This window comes from Emys orbicularis, chromosome 9, assembly GCF_028017835.1.
Source record: "Emys orbicularis isolate rEmyOrb1 chromosome 9, rEmyOrb1.hap1, whole genome shotgun sequence".
Classification (NCBI taxonomy): Eukaryota; Metazoa; Chordata; order Testudines; family Emydidae; genus Emys; species Emys orbicularis.
Window position 1 is genome coordinate 52,727,583 of NC_088691.1, and position 26,655 is coordinate 52,754,237.

Here is a 26,655-nt window from a genome sequence, read left to right on the forward strand (position 1 = left end):
GGAGGCTAATGCCATGTTCCCATAACCACTCTGTGCCAATGTTTTGGTCCCATAAGGCATTGCAATCCCAACCCAAAATTCCACTCAGCTACGTACACTGTGGGATAGCTACGCACAGTGCAGTGCTCCGTGCATCGATGCAAGCCCTGCTAGTGAGGATGCACTCCCCCGACACAATGAGCATAGTGTGGACACGCAAGATCAACATGCTTAAATTGGAGGCTCGATTTCCACTTACATGAAGTTGACTTAACTTTGCAGTGTAGACATGACATAAGTGTTAGTGTTATTAACGCAGGCAGCTCAGAGTCTGCCGCTAGTGCGTTCAGCCTCACTGTGATTGGGCATGCAGCAGCTCGAGGGATTTGTTGCTCAACAGTGAGTAGACAGATGACACCTGAAATCCTTCAGTGAAACTTTTTTTTCGAATAAACATGGCTTTGTATCAAAACAACTATTCCAGCTGGCCTGAGGAGGGTGGGGAATGAACTGGCAATGATGGGTTGGTTGACAGGGTATGGAAGCGGTGAGTAGTTGAGGCATCCATGTTTAATTTGGGCCAGTATTTTGGAGGTAGTATCCAGTCACAGAAGAGTTAGCTATATAGGGCCAGATTTCAAACGAGCTCAGCATCTGACTCATAATGGGAGCTACAGGGTACAGTGCTGAAATGGGACCTGAGGCCTCCCAAAAACCTGGCCTCAGTTGTGGGTGCTGAGCACTTGGAAATGTGGCTCATGACATGTTACTGAGCATATTGCTAGAGCTTTACAAATATTCATGTGATTATTTCAAGCAATATGCAAATCATGGTGCTCTGATTGGCTGCTCATGGCTCCCACCTACCAGACAGCAGCGATTTGCCTGATACAGGACTACGGAGAAGCTACCTTAACTGTGGATCAATAAAGCACAGCATCCCTGCACTCTGATTCCATTTCACCATAATTATTTATAATCTTGAGTTTAGTGGAACGGAGGTCCTTTTAAAGTAAGCCATGCAACTGATGGGAGAGTCAAAATTGTTCTGAAAAAGAGCCATTCATAATAATCCTTGCAGCCTGATGGGAATATAGAGTAGAAATTGAATGCATAGCATAGGGCCTAGCCAGCCATTTCAAAGCATCAAATATTTTATTCAGCACTGTCACATTTGTAAAGGAATTGAAATAGCCTAGAAGGAATGTTATTTTCTTCTGTTAGGTGAACCAAATGACACAGCTTCTGAACCAAGCTGCTACTTCCGGAAATTGAACCGATTAGGATGTATCATGGGTACGTTAACCCATTTAATTCAAAGAACTTCTACAGTAAAATCTTCTAAGGCTATAGTTTGTGATATATGGCAAAAATTAGGCTTTTAAATTATTGTGTATAACTTTTGACTCGTATCCTATTTTGGGCAACCATACAATTTCAGTCAGAACCCATCATTTCATGAGAATGGAACAAAACAAGAGAATAAAAAGGATCTCTATGAAAGAGTCATAGATTTTAAGGCTGGAAGAGACCATTTTGATCATCTAATCTGATCCCCTGCATTATGCAAGCCAGAGAATTTCCTCCAGTGATTCCACCATCAATAACTTGTCACTGAACTAAAGCTGGCCTCTTAAGAAGACATCCTATCTAGTTCTGAAAACTTCATGTGGTGAAGAGCCCAGCATGTCCCAAGATAAGCTAAAATCATGAGGTGGAGTTAGTGAGGGAGACATTCATGTAGCATAGGTCTGAAACAATTGGGGCTGTCAGGACTTTTGATTGCAAGTGTAGCTAACAGAGCACAGGTTAGCTATACTTACTTTGTCTCTCTTCTGGCAGGAGGTGACAGCTGAATTCTAGACCAGCTGGAACCTTTGAATAGCTGGCAGGTCCACGTAGTGCTCACTGCCATAGTCCAGGGGAGAGGCTGCAAGCAGATGGGTGAGAGAAGCTGGATCGGCTCTGAAGGGAAGGGGCTGCAAGTTCTTTGACAACCACCGATGAAGGTTTGCTGTCTAGGGACTGATGCCATATGCAACGCTAAGAATAATTGAGAGTGTAATCGGATCCCTGGGTTGTGGATGACCAATGATGTTGATCAGATTGATGCTCTCAACTAATGGCACACCAGGCCCAATGACCTCCATCCCCACCAACCCACATGGCCAGGAACAGCAAGGTGAGCTTCTCAGGTGCCTATTAAAGGCCCCTGCCCCACAAAACCATCAATCTTGGGAACTCCAGTACAGGGCTTGACAGCTTCTTAACTCAGCTGTGCAGTCTTCAGTATTGGAGTCTTCTTTATATCAGAATAAGACTCACATTTTTTTTCCCCTACTGGGTCTCATACCAAGAGAGTGTAACAACATTGCTCACACATGTGGGTCTTTTCCCACAGCCAAGGTCAGGTCAGAGAAGCCCCATCACATCTGCTTTCTTACCATCTTTATTCCTGCAACCATTCAATGTTAAGTCCAGCTAGGGAGAACAGAACCAGCACTGATCCAGCTGCACTGTCCAGACAGAACTCAGGGATGTGTGCAAGACAAGCACTGCGTCCAAGATTGAGCGAAGAATTATGCTGGTTTTGTTGATGACTGTCCTTGCATTCAGTAGCTCAAGGTGAAGCCTGGGATTCCTGTCCTGACAGTGAGAGGTGAGGCCCCTGCAGTGACCTGGTAATAAGGCTTCATGCCAGAGAAGATTACCATTGCTCTGCTTTCCAGTGGCCATTGGGCATAACCTAGATATTTTGTGACTGTCTGGAGAGGGAGAACTTGGGGTTCCTGTAATCATTCAGCTGCATTCCCGGTCAGCCAGTTGCATCTGCTGCCAGTGGTTGTTATCAGGCAGATTAAAGGAGTAGTTAGTATGGAAAACATTGTGTTTTTTTATTTCCTTCCTCTCTATCCCATTGTGTCCCCTTTTCACCCTTCTCTTCCATGCAAGAGTGCTCCCTGGCAGTGCGAGTTAGTTTGGTTCTCTCATGCCTTAGCACCTCTCCTTGGCTTCTGCAGATTGGTATGCAGGAAATCCAGGAAATGGATAGAAAGTGGCCTCAGAACATATATATTGTGGGAGGTAGGTGTTCATTCCTCCTTGCTCCTCCGTGGTGGGGGTAGTGAATGAATAGGAACAGTGCCAAAGGGACTGCCTCCCCATCAGCATCAGGAAAGGACTGAGGACAACTGATGGCTTGAAAATATGGAAATAGCTTTGCTATGTTAATAAGAAAAGTCTATTCCAAACTTGAGCAAAGTTTGCTTGCCTTTGGAGATTTATTCCTGGCAGAACTGGAAGGAAGCTGATGCTATGTCATTTAGCAACACTAAAGGGGCAAGCCAAGCATTAAGCCAATTATAGCCCACAAATCACTGCACAGCAGGGCAGCACTCTGACTGCAGCAATGGGCCAGCAACTGCAGGGATCAGCAGGGAATTAGCATTGATTGGCTGCCTGGGGCCCAACAACAGAGCCCTGCCACCAGCTTTCATCGCCCAGTCAATAGCCTCCAGCTGCCCTGGTATTACTAACTAGGCTCACTTCAACTTCTGCTAGGACACTGAATTCCAATTGCTGTTTGCAGGGTTGCTGTAGCCGTCTTGGTCCCAGAATATGGCAGAGAAAAGATATTACCTCACCCACCTTGTCTCTCACTGAATTTCAAGGCAGAAGAGTCGCTCCAGGCTGGGAAAGGACAAGGGAATCAGACCACTCACAAAAGCAAGCGGGTTGGGGGCCCTAGTAAAGCAACACAACGTTGTCGCCAAGGCCTAAGTGTGGCTGTGTTCTAGGCCTAAGCTGTGTGGTATGGAGTGTGTGCTGGGAATGGGTAGGTAGGAAGGAAACCAGGATGGGGTATGGGTGTGTTAGGTAAAAAGCAAGTCCTTACTCACCTCTCCAGCACCCGAGTTTGTGCGGAGTTGGTATGGGGCTCACAATCTGTCAGAGACCAGACACCAATTCGTTGATCAACGGGCTCACACTATCCTTAGCTTAAAAGGCTTCGGAGTAAGTGTGGCCAGTTTATTAGGGGTGAGCATCAATATTTATACACAGAAGTAAACAAAGTGATTAACAGATCATAATGGTCATGCATAATCAATCAAGATTCTACAGGATAAAACAGGTTAAAATGTAAACTTAAAAAGACAAAAGGGGAGATGGCTACTTAAGGGGAGGGGGGTGTCATGAGTAGTTCGCAGGTCAGAGCTTTGATTAAAAGTTTCAGACAGAGACATCAAGTCTGGGTTAAGTTTAAGCTCATCAAAAGTTCAGACTCAACATTCCTCCATTTGTAGCTTTGGGATAACTATTTACCAAAAGCTACACCCCATTTTAAGGAGCCAAGGGCCGCTTGGCAATTTCAGCCTGGGCCAACTCGAAGAGAGTAAGGCCTTTGGCTGAAGTAGGAAAAGAATAAACTGACCCACATGAGTCTATGAGGGAGGGGACACACTGAATACAGCAACACAGTATTATAAGGATTACAATGGCCCCAACAATACCCACCAAGAGTTTTTTAACCCACCCAAATCCAGGCAGCCAATTCCATAAGGCTCCCCACCAATCATAAGGTGGCTGGCCAGAGGAGTAGTTCTTAGCCATTTCCCTTAGATGTTTGGTACGTTGAAAAGTGTCAGGGTAGGTGTCATTTACAAAAACACAGCATTCTTCATTTATGAGGGCGCAAGTTCCTTCCTGGGCTGCCAACATTATGTCTAAAGCCATTCGGTTTTGCAAAGCTAACTGGCGCAGCTGGGACATTTCCCCGGCCTGATTCTCAAATAGGGTCGCAGTTTCATTGGTTAAAGATTCTAGTAGTCCCTGTAGACGGATGACACCACCCCTCAAGCTAATGAAACCAGCCCACCACTGCCACAACAAACCATCACGGATATTAATATCTCTGAAGGTTTCACGGATGTTACGAACGTGGGGAAAATGAGGGGGAGTGAGGGAGATGCGAGAAGGCGGTGTTAGCCACGCTAAATAACATGACCCTGCCCAATCAGGGGAGAGAAAGTAATAAGCTTTGGGCCTGCACACCCAGTATGTTCCATACAGTGCGTTTCGGGTATTCCATTTCTCAAAGTAGGAGGTAACCCACCACCCGTTGGACCACTGTTCCCCTGGTAACGCAGAGGGGTCGTTGTGCGAACTGCAGAGGCACAATTTGGTAGTGGATAAGCTTTCGTGGGCTACAACCCACTTCTTCGGATGCATATAGAGTGAACCATATATTGAGGAGATATATATACACACACATACAGAGAGCATGAACAGGTGGGAGTTGTCTTACCAACTCTGAGAGGCCAATTAAGTAAGAGAAAAAAAACTTTTGAAGTGATAATCAAGATGGTTCAGTACAGACAGTTTGATAAGAAGCAAGTGTGAAAATACTTACAAGGGGAGATAGATTCAATGTTTGTAATGGCTCAGCCATTCCCAATCCCTATTTAGCCCTGAGTTGATTGTGTCTAGTTTGCAAACTAGACACAATCAACTCAGGGCTAAATAGGGATTGGGAATGGCTGAGCCATTACAAACATTGAATCTATCTCCCCTTGTAAGTATTTTCACACTTGCTTCTTATCAAACTGTCTGTACTGAACCATCTTGATTATCACTTCAAAAGTTTTTTTTCTCTTACTTAATTGGCCTCTCAGAGTTGGTAAGACAACTCCCACCTGTTCATGCTCTCTGTATGTGTGTGTATATATATCTCCTCAATATATGGTTCACTCTATATGCATCCGAAGAAGTGGGTTGTAGCCCACGAAAGCTTATGCTCTAATAAATTTGTTAGTCTCTAAGGTGCCACAAGTACTCCTGTTATTTTTGCGGATACAGACTAACACGGCTGCTACTCTGAAATTTGGTAGTGGTGTTTTCAAAGTGCAGTGTAGTACTGCTTGAGCAGTTGTAGAAGGCAATCGTATATCCCTTAACAATTAGTTGGACACCCTCGTGATCTGAGCAGGGCTTCTTAAAAGCTGACTCTGAAGGCTTGCCCACCCATGAAAAAATTGGATCGGGGTGAGGTATCCACATATGGGATAAGTGGGATGCGCAAGGCTTGAAGCCAAGATTTTTACTAAAGGCGGTGCCATTAAAATACATGTTGCATTTACTTGTTCCCACAAAAGTTGACCCCTTTTCTTTAACAAAACACAGTGATCCTGTCTGATTGGTTACCCTGAGATATCTGTTAATTGGCACTCCTGTTTTGTCCCATGTAAGATTGTGTTGGACTGGATCTTTTACTCTAGCCGGTGGCATCCAAGTCATATTAGCAGTGGTCAGGGGAATGGGTGTGAAGGGGAGTCCCTGTTCTGCATTTACTGGAAATTGAGTACATACCCAGCAATTACTTCTATTTCCTAAAATACGAGTTTTAACCTCGTGGGAATATCTAATAAAAGCATTATCTTCATAAGCAGAAAATAAACTAAAAAGGCATAATAAAAAACATACAGTTGTCAGAATAAAAGGTCCTCTCATTTTTTCCGAGTCAATTTAAGTCTGATGTCTGAAAGAGGTAAGCTGGTCCACTGGTCAGAGGCAGTGTCCTCAGTGGTGGCAAGAGCTGCTGGTCCGTCACTGTGGTCCACTACGGCTGGCTTGACGTGGGAGTGGTGGATCCAGGATTTGCGTCCTTCCAGGAACACTGCAGTCTGGGTTGTTAAAAGAACCTGGTGGGGTCCAGTAAACCTCGGCTGGAGGGTGTCGCCACGAACGAACTTTTTGGCCCAGACGAAGTCCCCTGGTTGGAACGGGTGGATCTGTTCTTCCAGCGGCACGGTCTGGGAAAACTGCGAGGCTTTCCAAAGGGTACGGAGGCGAGCCTGTAGGGAGAGAAACTGGCACGCGGTCATATGATCCCCTCCCAATAGTGAAACATCAGCACGTGGTAGCGCCCCGCCTTTGAAAGGGGGGTGTCCATAGAGCAGTTCAAAGGGGGATAATCCCAATACACGGGTTGGGCGAGTACGAAGGTGAAACAGGACCAAGGGAAGTACCTGAGGCCACTTTAACCCTGTTTCCTGACAGTATTTAGCCAATGTAAGCTTAAGCTCCCTATTCATACGCTCAACTTTCCCGCTAGACTGGGGGTGGTAGGGTGTATGAAAGGAGTGTGAAATGCCCAGTCCTTGTTCTAAATGGCCAAGGACATGACCAGTAAAGTGGGGTCCGCGATCTGAGTCAAGCACGAGAGGGATGCCAAAACGGGGTACAATGTCTCTAAGGAGAATCTTCGCCACTGTGGCAGCAGTACAATTAGCAGTAGGAAAAGCTTCGACCCATGAAGTCAGAGGGCAAACCAAAACAAGGAGGTGCTTTTTCCCAAAAGCCTTTGGCATATCTGCAAAGTCAATTTGAAGATGTTGAAATGGAGCAGCAGGCGGAGGTCTTCCACCCTTAATTTTGTTAAGAGGCGGAGCAGGTCCATTACGCTGACATGTGCTGCATGCTTTCACTATTGACAGGCAGTAGGGTTGAATGCCTGGAGCATACCAAAAGCGAGCGATGGTGTCCACAAGGGCGTGCGTGCCGTAGTGACCCTCCTTATCATGGTGCCAGCGAACTGCCACGGGGTATGTGGAGCGAGGGAGGCAGGCTCGGCCATCCGGCATAAGCCAGGTCCCTTTGACCAGAGTGGCTCCGAGGCTCTCCCACGACTGTAGTTCAGCAGCGGGTACTGGTACGGGGTGCGGTGGAGTAAAGGAGGAGGTTACAATAGCCAACGTGGGCATGGCTAAGGGTAAGACGGCAGCCGTCTTGGCGGAGGCGTCAGCCAGGGCATTCCCACGGGTGAAGGGGCTATCATCTTTAGTATGGGCCCGGCAGTGAACTACAGCCAGGACTGAGGGTTCTTGGAGGGCGTCCAAAAGCTTGTGGATGAGGGGGAGGTGCTGAATGGGTTTACCGGCAGCTGTCTGGAAACCTCGAAACTTCCAGAGGTGGATGTGACAATGCACAACTCCAAAAGCATACTTGCTATCAGTAAAAATGGTAACGGTCTTACCAGCGGCCAGCTGGCAAGCTCGGGCCAGGGCATAGAGTTCGGCGGCTTGGGCTCCCCAGTTGCCTGGCAGTGAGGCGGCCTCTTGAATGTCCCATTCAGAGGTGACTGCATAACCGGTGAAACGCTTGCCATCAACATAGAAGGAGCTTCCGTCCGAGAAGAGGATGCAATCAGGGTTGTCCAGTGGCACGTCAAACAGGTTGTCCCTTATCTGTAAGATGCTATAAACTACTTCCACACAGTCATGCTGATCCTGGAGGACTGGCAGGTCAGGAAGCAAGGTAGCTGGATTAAGGGGCCCACACCTTTCAAAAATTAGGTTAGTGTCTTCTAAGAGTTCGGCCTCTAGCTGTTGCTGACGATGGGCCGAAAAGACTTGGGTTGTGCCCCTACGCAGAAGGGCTGACAAGGCATGAGAGGTCCAAACCGTGGTAAAATGACCCAGGGTCAGGCTCTTTGCCTTTGTGATCAGCAGGGCAGCTGCTGCCAGAGTCCGGGTGCAGGATGGGGTTCCCTGAGCGACAGGGTCGATCTGCTGAGAGTAAAAAGCAAGCGGGAAATGGTGGGGCCCGCTCAGCTGGGTAAGGACGCCACTAGCAATTCCGCCCCTCTCGTGGACAAAAAGGTGAAAGGGTTTGCTGTAATTGGGGGGGCGGAGAGACATGGAGGAGGCCACACTGTCCTTGAGTAACTGAAAGGCTTGGATCGTGTCTGGGGACCACTGCAAAGGGTCAGGAGCAAGGTTAGCAGTGAGTCGGTCGAGCGGTTTGCTTAACTCTCCGCAGGACAGCAACCAGGGGCGACAGAAGCCAATTAATCCTAAGAAACCTCGAAGTTGTTTCTTGGTGTTTGGCAGAGGGCAGTTTTGGATAGTCTTTATGCGGACTGGGTCCATTTGTCTCCCCTCTGGGGTTAACAGGAAGCCCAGATATCGGACCTTCTGTGAGACCCACTGAATCTTGTTAGGGTCTACCTTGTGGCCTCTGGTGTGTAGGTATAATAAAAGTGCCTTACCATCGATGCGGAGGGCAGCTTCTTCACGGTTACCTAATAGGATGTCATCTACGTATAGGACTAACGTGGATCCCTGCGGACTGGTGAAGCCTTCCAAGTCGTGGCGGAGGCATTGGCTGAAAATCATGGGGCTGTCTCTGTAGCCTTGAGGAAGTCGTTGCCAGACATAACTTTGTCCCTCCCAGGTGAAACCAAAGAGATACTGAGAGTCTGGGTGCACAGGAATGCTGAAAAAGGCTGATTTTAAGTCAATAACAGTGAACCACTCAGCATCCCAGGGGATTTGGCTGATGATAGTAGCTGGATCAGGAACTACTGCATGAAGAGGGACCACATACTGATTAACAACCCGTAGATCCTGTACAAAGCGCCAACGAATAGGGTCTCCGTCCTTTTTAGGAGGCTTTTTGACAGGCAGTATAGGGGTGTTACAGGGAGTGCGCTGAGGGCGGACTAGCTTTTGTGCAATGAATCCCTCGATAATGGGGCGGATGCCCTCCCGGGCTTCCAGCGACAGGGGGTATTGAGGGACTGACGGGGGGGTTAAGGAGGGCTTCACTTGAATCCTTACTGGCTCTGCCGAAAGGAGCAGGCCAACATCAGTGTCAGAAATTCCCCAGAGGGTTAAAGGCAAGTCAGTGAGGTCAGGGGAGAGAGGGGGGGGGGTTCCCAATTACCCTGAGTTGTGGCCGAATCTCCTAACACTGTCATCAATAATCCTACCCCTTCAGGAGTGCAGGTTAAAGTAGCCTCAAGCTTACAGAGTAAATCCCGGCCCATCAATGGGATCGGACAAGCTGGGGAAAAAAGAAAACGGTGAGAAAAACATTTATCAGCATAAATAACATTTAGAGGCAAAGTGAATCCCAGAGACTGTGGGTTGCCCTCCACCCCAGTTGCAGTTTTAACCTCAGAGGATAGCCAGGGAGAGGGGGGCATGATTTAAAAGAGAGAAAGTAGCTCCAGTATCAATGAGGAAAGAGACAGGCAGTCCTTGGACTGAAAGGGTTAGACGAGGCTCTTTGCTGGGAGGGGAGAAAGTGAGGAAGGAGCCGGCTAAAGACATTAAGGAAATAAGACCATCACATTGTTTGCCTTCGCCCCCGGGGTACCGTCATTGAGGAGGCTGAGTTTGCTGCAGCTGCTGCTGTTGCCCGTAGTTGATCCAGGCCTGAGGAATGGGCTGGGCTGGTGGTGCAGGGGTGTATTCGTCCCTGGTGTAAGTATCTGCGGATGCGACCGGACCCTCTGGGCGTCCCCAGGGGCATTCACGTTTAAAGTGACCGGGCTGTCCGCACTGAAAACAATTTCCTGGTGGCTGGGGTTGCCAGGACCCTCTTCCCCGAGCACCCTGAAATCCCCTGCCACGGCCACGGGCTCTGCCACGAATACCGCCGCAAAAAGCTAAAGCCATCAACTTATATTCTTCCTTTTTCTCTTTCTTTTTACTACTTTCCCTTTCTTTCTCCCATGCAAAATCAGCTACGTCCAACACTGAAGTGACTGACTCACCTCCCCAACCAGGGCGAAACTTTAAGAAATAATCCCTTACAGGGGGCACTGACTGATTCACAAAAAACGAAATAAGAGTAGGGTGGTCTGTTTCTCTCTCAGGATCCATCTGAGTGAACATTCGGGCCCCCTCCAATAGCCTCAACCAGAACTTTCTGGGTGGCTCATCAGATTCCTGCCGAATCTGCATGAACTTAGCCTGATTAGGCGAGCGACGAGCCATTTCTTTGAGTCTCTCTAACAATCACTCTCGATCTGTTCGCAGCTGAGTCAGCCTTGGTTGACTCCAGTCTAGGGGATTCCAGCCAGCGGCTTGATCCCGCCTATCCATCCAAGTGGTATTAACCGCATCGCTATCCCCCCATGTCCTTTCTGCCATCCACAATCTACTACGTTCCTCTCTGGTCAAAACTCTACTTAACAACTGATCTACATCCGTATAAGTAGGATTATGACTTGAAAACAATCTTTCTAAAAGTTCTGTGATCTTTCGGGGATTTTCCCCAAAGGACCCTGACAACCGTCCCCACTCTTTCAAGTCCCATTCTAGCCATCCTTTATATTCCACAATATTAGTATGTTGTAACTGGCCATTATTGTCCACAAAAGGTTGGTCGTGCACCTGTAAAGGCATTTCTCTACTTACACCTTTATTACACACAAAAGGTTTGGCGGAGGCAGCCTCTGGGCTATCCTCAGGGGAGGGATATGCATCCTGCTGCATCTGCTTGATCTTTTGCCTAGTAATTACTCCTCCCGAGGTGTGCCCTTCCATTTCCCCCTTATCCCTCTGCAGAGATTCCGATCTGGAGTCCTGCAGATTCCCCTCTGCGCTCTGGAGAGAGTCCCCCTGCGGAGGAATAGGGGCAGGTGCAGTGGGGACCAACTGACGAGTCAAAACACGCCGTGGTTTACACCCTTCATTGAAATAACATGGAGGGGATTCACTCTCGGGAGAATACCTGACTGCCATAATTTTTAAAGATTTCCACAGCTCTGCTGCTGTGTCCCAACAAAACCAGTAACATAACTGTCCCGGATGGTCTTTTTCGATCTGGCTCCTTACTCCTCTTAAGGCAGCCTGTTCGAAAGAGCCATACGAAGGCCACCTCATCTCCGGGTCGGCCAATACCGCGGTATACCCAGTCCAATTCCTTACACACAGTGTGTACAACTTCCTCCTAGACATTCCTGTCTGTACTGGGAGTTTCCCTTCGTTCCATAACTTATTTACAATCCCCAGCGGACTCTCAAGAGGCACGCTAGTCCCTTGACCCATGGTGTCTGACAGGAGCCCTCCAACTGGCATTTATCCTGCTGTCCAGTACACGACCCCTCAATATTGAATTGGCTGGGAGAAATCTCCCGTGGCGCCTGCCAATTCGTATATGAGTGGTCTGACCACTGGACAGAGGCACCGCACCAGAAGGAAATCCCGGACGAGCCCCCAAATTGTTAGGTAAAAAGCAAGTCCTTACTCACCTCTCCAGCACCCGAGTTTGTGCGGAGTTGGTATGGGGCTCACAATCTGTCAGAGACCAGACACCAATTCTTTGATCAATGGGCTCACACTATCCTTAGCTTAAAAGGCTTCGGAGTAAGTGTGGCCAGTTTATTAGGGGTGAGCATCAATATTTATACACAGAAGTAAACAAAGTGATTAACAGATCATAATGGTCATGCATAATCAATCAAGATTCTACAGGATAAAACAGGTTAAAATGTAAACTTAAAAAGACAAAAGGGGAGATGGCTACTTAAGGGGAGGGAGGTGTCATGAGTAGTTCGCAGGTCAGAGCTTTGATTAAAAGTTTCAGACAGAGACATCAAGTCTGGGTTAAGTTTAAGCTCATCAAAAGTTCAGACTCAACAGGTGGACAGGATGGGTGTGGTTTGAGCAGGCTGGAGGGGGATAGATTTTGTCCATCTATCCTCCCAAAAAGAATTCTTCTGCAAGATGATCTGTGGAGAGTGGGGCTTTTGGGGGAGGGGAGGTTCAATTGACTAACCAGTGAGTCAATAATAAACTAAAGGGGTGCTAAGGTAGCTAATTCATTGTACAGTGCACAGCACTGAGGAAGGGGACACAATGTCCGAGAGGGGCCTGTTGGTGAACTGGACCCATTAACGTCTCCAGGAGAAACATTTTATGTAGTGAAGGGAAGGTGCTGACCAGGCTGTGAGCCTCTGTGGTTATTGCAGTGGGTGATGGGGCTGGCGTCGCTACTTCTGGGCTGGGGCAGCCTCCTGCAGAGTATCAAGGGCAGGAAGAGGCCAGTCCTAGGGGGCTCAGTTACGGTGATTAGTGTTGAAACTTCAGTGTTGGAGCTCTAATGGATATGCCTCCATTCAAGGGCCCAGCAGGCTCAGTACCCTCAGTGCATGTCCCTGCTTCCTCACAGTATGTGAAGGGAGTAGTGAGGATGCTGGAGGAAGGCCACGAACCCTACACTGCCGACAACATCTCCTACCCCATCTACTGTACTTCACTGTAGCGCGATGGGTTTGATCAGAGTAAGGAGAACCCCTATGCTTCAGTGTCTATTTCATTCTGCACTTGGCCAGCTCTGCTCTCTCTCCTATAGCAGGGGCTTCCCTGACCATAGCCACACACATGCCTGCCTTGCTGGATAAATAGCCATCCACTTTTGCAAAGCAGGGAAGAAGGCCTAAGGGAAACCTTTCCATGACTCTCACTCGTATTTATTCACACAAAGCTGCATGGGGTTGCCTGAGCTTCTCCCCTAGGAGCTAAACGCTGCTTTGCAGAGTGCTCAGGTGAGAAACTAAGAGCCTTGAAGACCAGATAAGCTCAGTTAGAGGCTAATGCGGGCTCAGCTGTAGCACAGCTCACCAAATATCTAGACTAGGGCTGATTGGAAAACTTGTCTTTCTGCTGAAAATTTAGACATAAATGGAAACGGTCATTTTTTTATTGAAATTTGGGCTTTTTATTGGAAAACCAAAAACTGAAAAATATTGTTGGCAACCAAAAGCTTTTGACCAAAAAGTGCCCAGACCCCAAAAATGTCACCCCAAAACTGAAAGTTTTGGCTGAAAACCAAACACCATTTTTCAGCTGAACATTTTCAGCATTTGAGTTTATGATTTTCTGATTTGAAAAAATCAAGTTTTCAAGGAGAGCAGACACATTCAGACCAAGATTTTGTGTAATCAGACTTTCCAATCAGCCCTACCCTAGACCTACATGGGATACATCCTACCTGAGGCTGGGTTTGTGTGTTAGGGATGGGTGTCGTGGTATTAGGAACATTGCTTGAAATTCTACTTGAAAAGACTCATTGGCCCTCTTGTTAAAAGAAAAAAATAGTATACCCACAAAAATCATGTTAAACAAATAATAAAGGTGTAAAGTCAAGCACTCAAAAGTTAGGAAATACTAGAATTGAGATTGCCTGTGCAACCTTAATTTGTTCCCTTTGAAAGTAGGCCTTATTATTTAGTATGTGATCACGTAATTAAAAACTATTTTTTTCCCACAGGACCTATATTCTTTTAATGTTGTGTGTGTGTCAGAGAGAAAGAGAGAGAGAGAGAGAGAGTATTTTACATTTAAAAAAAAAAAGGAAACTCAAAAAACAGGAATTCCATCATGTGGCATCATATTGATGCCCACATGGTTCATCAGCAGAATTGGAACCTTTTGATCTACAGCACTGGCCTCTTCCACTTGAGCTAATGGAGTAACTGACATCAGCAGTAGGTTGTTATCCTGTATGTGGACCAGCACTAGAGGGTGACAGGATTCTTTGCCGGGGGTTTCCCATGTATTTGTTGACAGCAACAGAATAATGAAACCTAATGATCTTGGGTTCCATTCCAGGATCTGCAGGGGAATGTGCTCCACGAAGCACAGATTCTTCTGCCCAGTCCCCAACCCGAAAACTCGACCTCTTCTGCCCCATCCCCACCAACCTGTCCCTGTCCCAGTCCCAATCCTGTCTCTGTGGCATCTCTTCCTCCTTGTCCTAGTCCCATTCTCCTCATCTAGCCAGTCCCAGTCTCCACTCCTCAGACTTCTGCTCCCAGTCCCGATCTCCTTGGCCAGCAAATCCTAGTCTGACCCCTTCAGACTCCACAGTCCCAGTCTCCCCATTTTCTGCTCTGGTCTCCTTGCCCAGCCAGTCTAAGTCTCCATCCTCTAGGCTTCTTGTCCCAATCTACTTCCTCCCACCCCCACCCCACCCCACTCCCATGTCCTTGTGCTCTCTACATATGAATCAGACAGCTTCCTCCTACACACTTTCTGCACCCCAGCAGCGGGGTCATTGGGAGCACAAGAGAGACAGGCTCCCAGCTCTTAGATCAGGTGTCCAGCCTCACCCCAGCCCAGAACAGCTGGGAGTAGCCATTACCAGGCAAGCGGGGCTTCCCCCTGTAGCCTTGGCTCAGTCTCTCTGTGGGGATGGTACAGGCGCAGTCTGGTCAGCCCTAGCGGCTGTGAGGGGCTGGAGCATGCTCACTGAGGACACAATCTTCTGACATTTTAGCAGTTAAGCTCTAGCAAGTCTCTCCTCAGCATGTGAACTGTGATTTTTCAGACTTATAACATGGCCACATTGGGCAGCTTTCCACAGGAGTAGCAAATGGCACATCCACAGCACGAAGGCCACTCCCTGCCAATTTTAAAGACCCTGCTGCAAAGCAGGGGGGCGCTAGAGATTTCCAACAACAAAAAATCCCAGAATTTTTTTAACATTGAAAAACCGCTATTGGTTGTGCAGGGTGTGTGTGTGTGTGTATTTATTTATTTTTATTTTTTGGCTGGCCTTACTCTCAAAAATGGCTGAACCATTTTGCCTGAAATTTTCCTAAAATATTCAACCTGAAGCAGATACTTGGCATGGAAAATTTCAGCCCTAGCAGTTAATATCTGGCAAAGTTGTAAGCAACTGAAAACAGGGTCTTACACTGGGAAGTGTCAGGCAACCTTAATAATAGTGATACCAGTTCTGCCTATAATGAAATCTATGAACTTTTGACCCTTTTTTTTAAATTACCCAAATAGTAGTCAATTACTTTTGGGGTTGATGTGCTATGTGATATCTGCCAGTGGATCTTCAGCCTAAACCCTCTCTTACCCCTAGCTAACTCAAATGCTAACATCTTATAACTTTCCAAAAATTCAACATTAAAGATAGTGAGCAATATTGTCCTGGACAAAAGTTCCAGTTACAGCCTTATCGCTGTCTCTAAATTACCTGGATCAGCAACAACAGTCTATAAAATTCTTACAATTAAACATTTTAACTTAATAGCAATAAAACAATTATCTTAAACAAGTATCCACTGAGTGAGAGAGCCATATCATGAAGATTCAGTCTAAACACAGACAAAGACTTCAAACAGTGAAGGAACAGAAGAAAAACCTTTGTTATAGTCAGCAAAGTTTTTTAAACCTTACAATTCATATCATACAATCACTGCACAAATACATTCAACATCAGAAACAAATGTCTATTGAAAGTTAGACAGCACTGAACCACTTAATTGTATACCTAACTGGCTATCTCTACAGCGGAAGAAAAAAATCTTTATAATTCTGAGACTTTAAAATGGCATTTTTGCTATCAAAAATATCACGTTTATTCTTATTACGCTGCAGATTTGCATGGAAAATATGAAAGCAGAAAAACCCAGTGTAACAAATACATTATAGAAAAACAGCAACAGTTTTCTAAGATCTTGGTTGAAAAAAAATTAGTATATTTTGTGGAAAGTTTAAAAAGTAAGGAACTTTATTCAATTTGAAATTTTCTGTGAAATATTTTATTTTGTTAAACAAACAAATTGTTACATTTATGTGTTAAATTATTTTCATTAATTTTTTTTTCCTTTGGGAAAAAAAGAGGAAAAACTTGGTTTCCCTCAGGTTTTTTGTTTGTTTGTTTGTTTTTATTTTTACTTTCCCCCATGTTTTCCCACTAACATAAAACAAAGTTTTGTTTCGAAATATTTTCATTAAAAGGAAAAAAAAAAAAAAAAGACTAAAATGAAAATGGAATGAAAAGGCATTTTCCTTTGGGAAAACAGTTTGTTGGAAAACTTTCAATTGGGACTCATTATTATTAGACTATTTAGTCCCAATACTGCAAGTTTTTCCATGTGGCCAGATTCCAATGGGGTTTTAAGGGAGCATGGGGTTTTGCGAACATGGCACAATTTACAGGATTGGGGATTTACTCTGCACAGGCATATACCTCCTGTGACACTCTGTACCTCAAAGTAGCACCCTGGAACCCTCATCTTCACCACTGTGATATGATTAGGATATGTTTTGTACAAAGTATGCCTTGTGAGGTATCATTTTAAAAGTCTTGATATGTTGAACATTAACAGACTGTTGGATTGTAAGTGCTATTTTTGCATGTGGAGTTCTGAAGTATGGCTATATATGTTACTGAACTATGTTGTGAGGTTGGGAACACCCACAACCAGCCTTTCAGTTAAAACAAAGGAATAGCCATCAATAGCCAGATGGGCAATTAATGGCTTATCAACACCCAATCCACTATCCCAGAGACTGTCAGGGTGAGAAAAGCAGTTTGATTCAACACTTGCTTAGGCCTTGGCAACACTTGCAGCTGTACAGCGCTGTAAGGTAAACCTGTCTTCGTGCAGCTGAGTAGGGAAAAGCGCTGCAGTCTGTCCACACTGACAGCTGCCAGCGCAGTGGTGTGGCCACACTTGTAACATTTGCAGCTGTGTTGGGAGCGGTGCATTATGGGCAGCTATCCCAGCATTCATGTGGCTGCAACGTGCTTTTCAAAACGGGGGGGTGGGGTGGATTGTGACAGGGAGTGTGGGGGGAGAGAGAGTGCTTTTTGGAGCATGTCATCTCTCTATTTTGCAAGTTCCGAACTCCCGCCCCCCTGCTCATTCATTCACTCACTCAAAGCAAGCTGCAATCTGTTTACTTTTCTCTGTGGTATGAGCTTTGAAACCGGCACTTCCGCATTCCTGCAGCCGGTCACAACAATGGAGAGGATTGGCCACTTGACAAGGTGATTAGTGAAGCACTGCAAGCCGTTTACACTCACACCCGTGAGTCGTAGCCACTCCGCTGCAGCTGTTATTCCTCTTGGGGAGGTGGAGTACCTGCAGCGGTGTACACAGGGAGATACAGCGCTGTAAGTGCCCTGCCAGTGTGGACGGGGAGTGAGTTACAGCGCTGGGGGAGGCTTTACAGCGCTGTAACTTGCAAGTGTAGCCAAGGCCTTAGACTAAGGCCTGGTCTACACTAGGCGTTTATGTCGAATTTAGCGCCGTTACATCGAATTAACCCTGCACCCGTCCACACCACGAGGCTATTTAGTTCGACATAGAGGTCTCTTAAATTCGACTTCTGTACTCCTCCCCAACGAGGGGAGTAGCGCTAAATTCGACATGGCCATATCGAATTAGGCTTGGTGTGGATGGAAATCGACGGTAATAGCTCCGGGAGCTATCCCACAGTGCACCACTCTGTTGACGCTCTGGACAGCAGTCCGAGCTCGGATGCTCTGACCAGCCACACAGGAAAAGCCCCGGGAAAATTTGAATTCCTTTTCCTGTCTGGGCAGTTTGAATCTCATTTCCTGTTTGGACATCGTGGCGAGCTCAGCAGCACTGGCAACGATGCAGAGCTCTCCAGCAGAGATGGCCGTGCAATCCCAGAATAGAAAGAGGGCCCCAGCATGGACTGATCGGGAAGTCTTGGATCTCATCGCTGTGTGGGGCGATGAGTCCGTGCTTTCCGAGCTGCGCTCCAAAAGACGGAACGCAAAGATCTATGAGAAGATCTCTAAAGCCATGGCAGAGAGAGGATACAGCCGGGATGAAACGCAGTGCCGCGTGAAAATCAAGGAGCTGAGACAAGGCTACCAGAAGACCAAAGAGGCAAATGGACGATCCGGATCCCAGCCCCACACATCCCGTTTCTACGAGGCACTGCATTCCATCCTAGGTGCGGACGCCACCACTACCCCACCACTGACCGTGGACTCTGAGGATGGGATATTGTCCACGGCCGCTTCCTCGGACATGTTAGCGGACGGGGAAGATGAGGAAGGAGATGAGGAGGACGAGGCAGTCGACAGCGCTTACCAAGCTGATTTCCCCGACAGCCAGGAGCTCTTCATCACCCTTACAGAGATCCCCTACCAACCCTCCCCAGCATGTAACCCAGACACAGATTCAGGGGAAGGATCAAGCGGTAAGTGCTTTAAACATCTAAACATTTATTTTTTACAAAACTGGAATATTAAGAATAAGAACAATGTGTGCTTCATGATTTCTTTACCCTGGGCGCTTAAGTATTCAGTTCCAACTATTTAAAAAAAATCTAACAGTGTCCGGTTGTGCATGATTCTGCTGCCCAAGCTGCTCCACTCTTTAGTCCCTGCCACTGCAGCTATATTAAAATGCGGTCTATATGTCCGGGGATAGAGCTGAAATCCTCCACGGACATCTCGACGAAGCTCTCCTGCAGGTAATGGGAAAGCCTGTTCATCAGGTTCCTGGGGAGAGCGGCCTTATTGGGTCCTCCGAAGTAGGAGACGTTCCCGCGCCAGGAGACAAGCAAGTACTCCGGGATCATTGCCTTGCACAGCATGGCGGCATAGGGCCCTGGTCTTTGCAGGCTTTCTCGAAGCATCCTTTCCTTCTTGCTGTCCGAGATCCTCATGATAGTTATGTCGCTCATGATGACCTGCTTTGAATTAGGTAGGGGACTGTTATTATTGGGACTGCTTGCAAGTTCCTTTACAGAACTGTAACCGCTGGTTTACAGCCACGCGGTGGAGGCGGGAGAGGGGCAGCATACAGGGATCTTTCCCTGGGACATCCGCGAGGGGGTGGGACAGGGCCAGAGTTCATGCTTGGCCGATTGCTGGCAGCAGAGACTGGCATTGCTTTCAATGTGAAAGGAGGCCAGTGGTACTACTAAAGTTTTAAGGAGCCACAAGTCTACGGCTTACCATGTTTGCCTGCTACAGAGATTACGGTGTCCTGCCCCACTTCCCAGATCGGCAGTGCAAAACCCCAGGCACTGAAGGCGAGGTCCGAAAATTCGACCTTGTCCTGAGTGCGCATGTGATAGGTGCGGTGCATGGTCTTGTTCACAGAGAAAGACTATGTTCTTTGTTCACAACTACATTTATGTTTCGGAGGAATTCACTACCTTTTTCTCATTCCCACAGCCACATCTGCGACTGTCTCCCAACCCAGCCTGGCATCACACTCCCAGAGGCTAGCGCACATTAGGCGGAGGAAGAAGAAGACGCGAGAGGACATGTTCTCAGAACTAATGGGCTGCTCCCGAGACCAGGCAGCACAGCAGAACCCAAATGCACCGGACACACATGGAACGTGAGGAGAGGTGGCGGCAGGAAGACCAGCAGGCGACTCAAACGCTGCTTGGACTTCTGAGGGAGCAAACGGACACGCTCCGGCGCCTTGTTGATGTTCTGCAGGAACGGAGGCAGGAGGACAGAGCCCCGCTGCAGTCTATCAGTAACCGCACTCCCCCGTCACCAAGTCCCATACCCCCCTCGCCCAAAGTCCAAAGAAGGAGGGGCGGCAGAGTCCGTGAAAACTCTCACTCCACCCCTGCAGACTGCTCAAGCACCAGAAGGCTGTCATTCCCCAAAATTTGAAAAGTCCTTTCCTGCCCGCCTCACCCAAGCCCCCGTCCAAGTTTCACCCCCCAGTTTCATGTGTGGTTGTTAATAAAAAATACATTTCTGTTCATTACTGTTTCAGTCATGTTCTTTTGAGGGAGAGTCTGTCTGAAGGGGGGGAAGGGGCTTGGTAATTGGACAGGACAGTCACCTTTAGCAGGGTACAGAGGCGGGGGCAGGTCCAGCAGCAGGGCACATACACAGTGCAGTGACTAGTTACCCTGGTCAGTCTGGGAGGTGGTTTTCATGTTCTGTGCGTGGGGGGGGGGGGGGCGGGTTGCAAGGCTCCGTTGAAACAACCAGTCCGCCACTGCGATTCCTGTCATTCCTGGAGTTTAGAAGGATCATTTGCATCAGTACACTACACCCGCTTCCCACCACAGTCTGCGTCCCAGGTTTCAAACATTCCCACGAAAACAGTACTAAAGACAACGGTGTTCATTAACAAAATAAAACTGATTTTTATTTTTTGGAAGGGGGTGGAGGGGGTCTGTAACTGGAGAGGATAGTCAACATTAACTGGGTAAAGAAACGGTCGCAGGTTCAGCTTCTCTGTACAGAAACTTAAAAGTCACTGGTTACCCTGCTCACTGTGGAACCTAGCTTTCAAAGCCTCCCGGATGCACAGCGCGTCCCGCTGGGCTCTTCTAATCACCCGGCTGTCTGGCTGTGCGTAATCAGATGCCAGGCTATTTGCCTCAACCTCCCACCCCGCCATAAAGGTCTCCCCCTTGCTCTCACAGAGATTGTGGAGCACACAGCAAGCTGCTATAACAATGGGGATATTGGTTTCGCTGAGATCACAGCGAGTCAGTAAGCTTCTCCATCTCCCCTTGAGACGGCCAAAAGCACACTCCACCACCATTCTGCACTTGCTCAGCCGGTAGTTGAACAGTTCTTTTTCAGTGTCCAGGGCGCCAGGGCATTAGCGGGTAGGCTGGGTCCCCAAGGATCACTGTAGGCATCTCCACATCCCCAAGACTTATTTTGTGGTCCGGGAAGTAAATACCTTCCTGCAGCCGTCTAAACAGACCAGAGTTCCTGAAGACGCAAGCGTCATGAACCTTGTCCGGCCATCCGACGTTGATGTTTGTAAAACGTCCCCGATGGTCCACCAGTGCTTGCAGCACCATTGAAAAGTATCCCTTTCTGTTAATGTACTGGCTGGCCTGGTGGTCCGGTCCCAGGATAGGGATGTGAGTTCCATCTATAGCCCCACCGCAGTTTGGGAATCCCATCGCGGCGAAGCCATCTATGATGACCTCCACGTTTCCCAGGGTCACTACCTTTGAGAGCAGTACCTTAACGATTGCGTTGGCTACTTGCATCACAACAACCCCCATGGTAGATTTGCCCACGCCAAACTGGTTCGCGACAGACTGGTAGCTGTCCGGCGTTGCAAGCTTCCAGAGGGCTATGGCCACTCGCTTCTGGACAGTCAGGGCTGCTCGCATCCGGGTGTCATTGCGCTTCAGGGCAGGGGACAGCAACTCACAAAGTTCAAGGAAAGTCCCCTTCCGCATGCGAAAGTTTCGCAGCCACTGGGATTCATCCCAGACCTGCAGCACTATGCGGTCCCACCGGTCCGTGCTTGTTTCCCGTGCCCATAATCGCCGTTCCACAACATCCACATGACCCATTGTCACCGTGATGTCCTCGGCGCTGGGTCCCGTGCTTTCTGACAGGCCTGTGCTACTCTCAGACTTCAGGCCCTCACCGCGGTGCCGTAGCCTCCTCGCCTGGTTTATCTGCATCTGCCTCTGGTAAAGGTGGATGATAACCTGTGAGGCGTTGACAATGGCCACAACTGCAGCGATGGTCGCAGCGGGATCCATGCTCGCAGTGCTGTGGCGTCCGCGCTGTCACTGACCGGAAAAGTGCGCGAACTGATTTCCTGGCGGCGCTTTCAGGGAGGGAGGGAGGGCGGTAGTGATGGACGGATGACGACAATTACCCAAAAGCACCCTCGACCCTTTTTTTTTACCCAGAAGGCATTGGCGGCTCGACCCAGAATTCCAATGGGCAGCGGGGACTGCGGCAACTGTGGGATAGCTGCCCACAGTGCACCGCTTCCAATGTCGACGCTTTCCCCATTAGTGTGGACTCACAAAGTCGAATTACTGTCCTTAGTGTGGACACACACGTTCGACTTTGCAATATCGATTCTACATTTTCGATTTAAGAGAAATCGAACTACCCTCGTAGTGTAGACATACCCTAAAAAAGTTTAGGATTTAGAACTCATGTTTCTATTTTTATTTCTTAAGGTAACTATCACTGACCTTTTTGCCTACCACTTATAAATCACTTAAAATCTATCTTTCTGTAGTTAATAAACTTACATTAATGTTTTATCCTTACCAGCGAGTTTGTCTAAAGTGCTTGGGAAATCTCAGCTCAGGTTACAAAGGTGCATTTCCACTTTCCTATGAAGAAGTGGCAAACGAAGTAATGAAATTACACTGGTCAGGCTTCTGACCAGTGCAAGAGGGTACGGTTCTGGGGTGCAAGGCTGGGAAGCTGCGGGGTGAGAGGAGCGGGAGGATTGGCTGGAGCCTCTCTATTGATGGTTCATGTGTGGCTGGGAGACCATTCATGTAACACAGTTGGGTATGTCCCTGCTTGTGCATGGCTCTACAAGTGCAGTGCCTATCAACGGTTTGTAGATTGTCACAGCATCACAATGTGGGAGGCAGCCCAGGTCAGTGAGTTTAGAGGGCTCAGGAGTCCCATAGTCCAGGTTGCACCCTAGGGACGCCGTCAGACACCCCGATACATATTTTTTTAAAAAGATAGTTCCCTCAGATTTTTCCTCTAATAAAACTCATCATTCGTTCCTAGCTGAGAAAAGACACAATGAAAGATGATGATAGGAGATGAAGACTAGCGGGGGTTAAGAGAGACAACAACGGAACAGCTTTTATGGGTAATCTAAAATGCTTTGGTAGCTAAAGTTAAGAGGAGCATCAGAATCAGCAAAAAAATTAAAAATATTGAGCTGAATTAAAACATTCCTCCCCTTTGCACATTACAGGGGACCCCAACAGGACAGATTTGCTGCTTCAGAGTAATGCCAGCACTTTCACTAGACTGAATGAAGGTGACATTTTTTGTTTTGTTTTGTTTATGCAGATCCATGGACAGAAGAACAGAACAAATTTTCTTTGCTTCACTTCTGGGCTTGGTTCAAGATTCTCTCCTAATGCACACAGTGAGAGCTCTTCAACTAGGGGTTCTCCTGACACTTCTCAGGGCACCCAGGGCTGTGAGCGACTTTGTTGTTACCTGTCCCCAGTGCCAGGGAGTTTTGCCAGCAGGATGTTAGCTCCCTACCACAACCAGCCTGTCAGCCACTCAAGCACTCTCCTCTAGGCTATACCAGCCCAGCCTTTGCTCTACAGGATGACACAAGATGCACCCTGAGTCCCTTCAAAGTGCCCTCCTGTGGTGTCTAGTCCCTGATCACCAGAAACCCACAGAAATTTCACATCCTTTGTTCCCAAAAGAGTAGCGTACTCCTGTTTTATCCTACACCACTGCTCCTGTGTCACATGCAGCAATTGAGCTCAACTGTAGTAAAACCAAAGGAAATGCATTGAAGACAGACTAGAGATTCAAATAGAAATGTGTGAGTGACGGAAATAAATAGTTATGTACAAAACAAAATCATAAAACACCAACTAGCGCCTACACATATTAATAGTCTAACAGAATAGGTTCTCACCCCAAAATCCAATCTTCTGCAGCACTTGCTACCCCAAGGAGCCAGGAAGCAGTCTTTCATGAAGCACCCACCTCATCAAAGTACCTTCTCAGTAAATGGATGCAAAGTGTCCTTCTCCACCTTAACAACAAGGAGTGGGTAAAAAATGAAAGCTTATGCCCAGATAAATCTGTTAGTCTTTAAGGTGCCACCGGACTCCTTGTTGTTTTTGTGGATACAGACTAACATGGCTACCCCCTGATACTTTCCTCCACCTTGTGATAAACTGAGGCCTGGGCTATGCTGCAGAGTTAGGTCAACGTAAGGCAACTTACATCAACATAATTATGTCAGTGTCTACACTACAGCCTTGATCCAGCCAGTGGGCCTCTGTGTTACAGTTCTCAAGCTGGGGGGAGCATCTACCCTGAATGGGAGGGGGTGCAGCTAGATCCATCTGCCTGGTTAGATGGGAAGGGATCCCAGTATGGAAAAAGTTGAGAACTGCTCTCTTAAGCCACAAACCAAGACCAGAACAGAGCTGAAATGAGTATTCCTCAATTGTATTCAGAACAGCTGATCTAATAAAAGAGGGCTCAACAAAAATCATGTACACTGTGGTACTGGCCGAAGGTCACAAATAGGAGCAGATCTTCATTGTGTTAGGTGCTGCACAACCTCAGGGACACATGCTCTGTGTCTGGGAGAGCTCTTAGTCTAACGGAGAAGATAAGCAAAAATAAATGAACCTATGCAAAGCGTCAAAGGTCCATAGTGTTATGTTCACAGCATGCATGGTTCCTTATGGAGCCCCCAAACCTGCAAGCAGGACCAGGAAACCTTCCCTGCCACTACTCTTTTAAAGTGAGACCTTGCAATTCCAACTCAGTCCTCAATACACCCCACGTAGATTGGTATTTTTTTCCGGATAGCACCCATACTGTGCTAAGCACTTGGCAAACAGGTGCTGCAGCCTGGTGCTTTAGGGAGTTCACAGCAAGCCTCACGCTGGTTTCTCTTACCCCACCCTATGCAACAAATCCACCCCAACTGGGATCCCAAACCATCACCCTAGAATTACGTGGAGTTAGTCCCCAGGCTGAGCAACCTGGGAACTGATTTGGCAGAAAGTAGAAACAGCAGAAAGCTAGGAGAGGGCAAAAGGAACTATGGTAATATGGAAGAGTTGGCAAGAATCCAACACACCCCCTCCCAGTTACTGAGGGACCAGTGGCCTGGATCCCGATATTCTAGTACCGTGTCTCCTTCTGCTGCTTCAACTATGTGGTCCGGAAGGTCAGGATATAAAGAGCAGGCAAAGTCCCCTGTTCCCCATTGAGTCCAAAGAGAAAGGGCGAGGGTCTGTTCTCGCCAAAAAGGGTGTGTTCAGCAGTCAGTGGTAATGTTATTTATAATTGGAGGTGGTGGTGGTGGGGAGTTGATAGAATGAGCTTTGGTCAGAAAATGCCAATTTGTCAAAATCAAATCTTTTGGAGGGAATGTTCCTCAGGTCCAGAATGGAATTTTGGGACAGAAAGGTAGCTAATAGCCTGGCAGTTCCGGTACTCGCATGGGATGTAAGAAACCCAGGCTGAAATCCCTGATTTGGATCAGGGTCTTGCACTTCAGTCTTCCCTATCGCATGTGAGTGGCCTGATCACCAGACTACTGGCTACTCTTGGGTGGGGCTCTCACTTTCAGATTTTTTTCTGAAGACATTTTGGAAAGGTCTCTGTTGCATTCCGATACGGAAGGAAAACAAAAGGCAAAACCTCAAAATGTTCCCCGATGCAGAAATCTTGTTTTCCAGGCAGCTCTTTGCACAATGCCGTGGAGCTCTGAGGCTGCAGCTGAGGTCAGGGCCCCTCCTGCTAGGCACAGTACATATGCACAACAAAAGACGGTTCCTGCCCCAAATCTATACAGAGGAGTCAGACATAGGTTACGTCTGTGCTTGAGGCTAGGGAGGTGATTCCCACCTCATATAGACATGCTTGTTCTAGCTCTCGATGAGCTAGTCCTGAGCAGCAGCATGGGTTAGCCGCCCCGAGTATGTACCAAGGGGGCCAGGTGGGTTTGTATTTAGGGTAACTAGCCCATGCCCATGTGACTGTGACTACACTACTATTTTTAGTGCACTAGCTCGATGACCACTAGCGCAAGTGTATCTACCCACGCTGGGAATCATACCCCTAGCTCTGAGTATAGACACAGCCACAGAGTCAGACAAAGGAGTGTTAACAAATAGGGTTGTGGAAGCACTGAAATTAAGTGATTTGTCCAAGGATACCAAGAAAATCTGGAGCAGTCAGGCACGGCAGCCAGGTTTCCTGATTCTCAGTCGATTGCCTTAACCAAAAGTTCAACCTTCCGCACTCACTGCGGGGCCCAAACAGTCCAGCTCTCATCTCTTGACAAGTCTGATCGTGTCACTCCATTCCACTCTTTTCTGGTCTGTTGCTACAGGAAGACATGACCTTGTTAAGGTCTCTGGGACTCCTGTAGCTGCTAATCATGGCCTATTTACAACAATCAAGCATCTGCACTGGCTCCTTTGCTCTCTCAATAACAATTCATTTATAGGTCAAAATGACCTTCTCTTCCCTCTCACCTTCCTTACAAAATGTTTGCTAAGTTCAGCATCACCCACCCTGTTCGCTATTGCTGTCTGCAATGGAAGGTTGCCTGCCATCTCCCCCTCTGCCTGCCTCCTGTTGCGGTGTCAGGGGCTGATG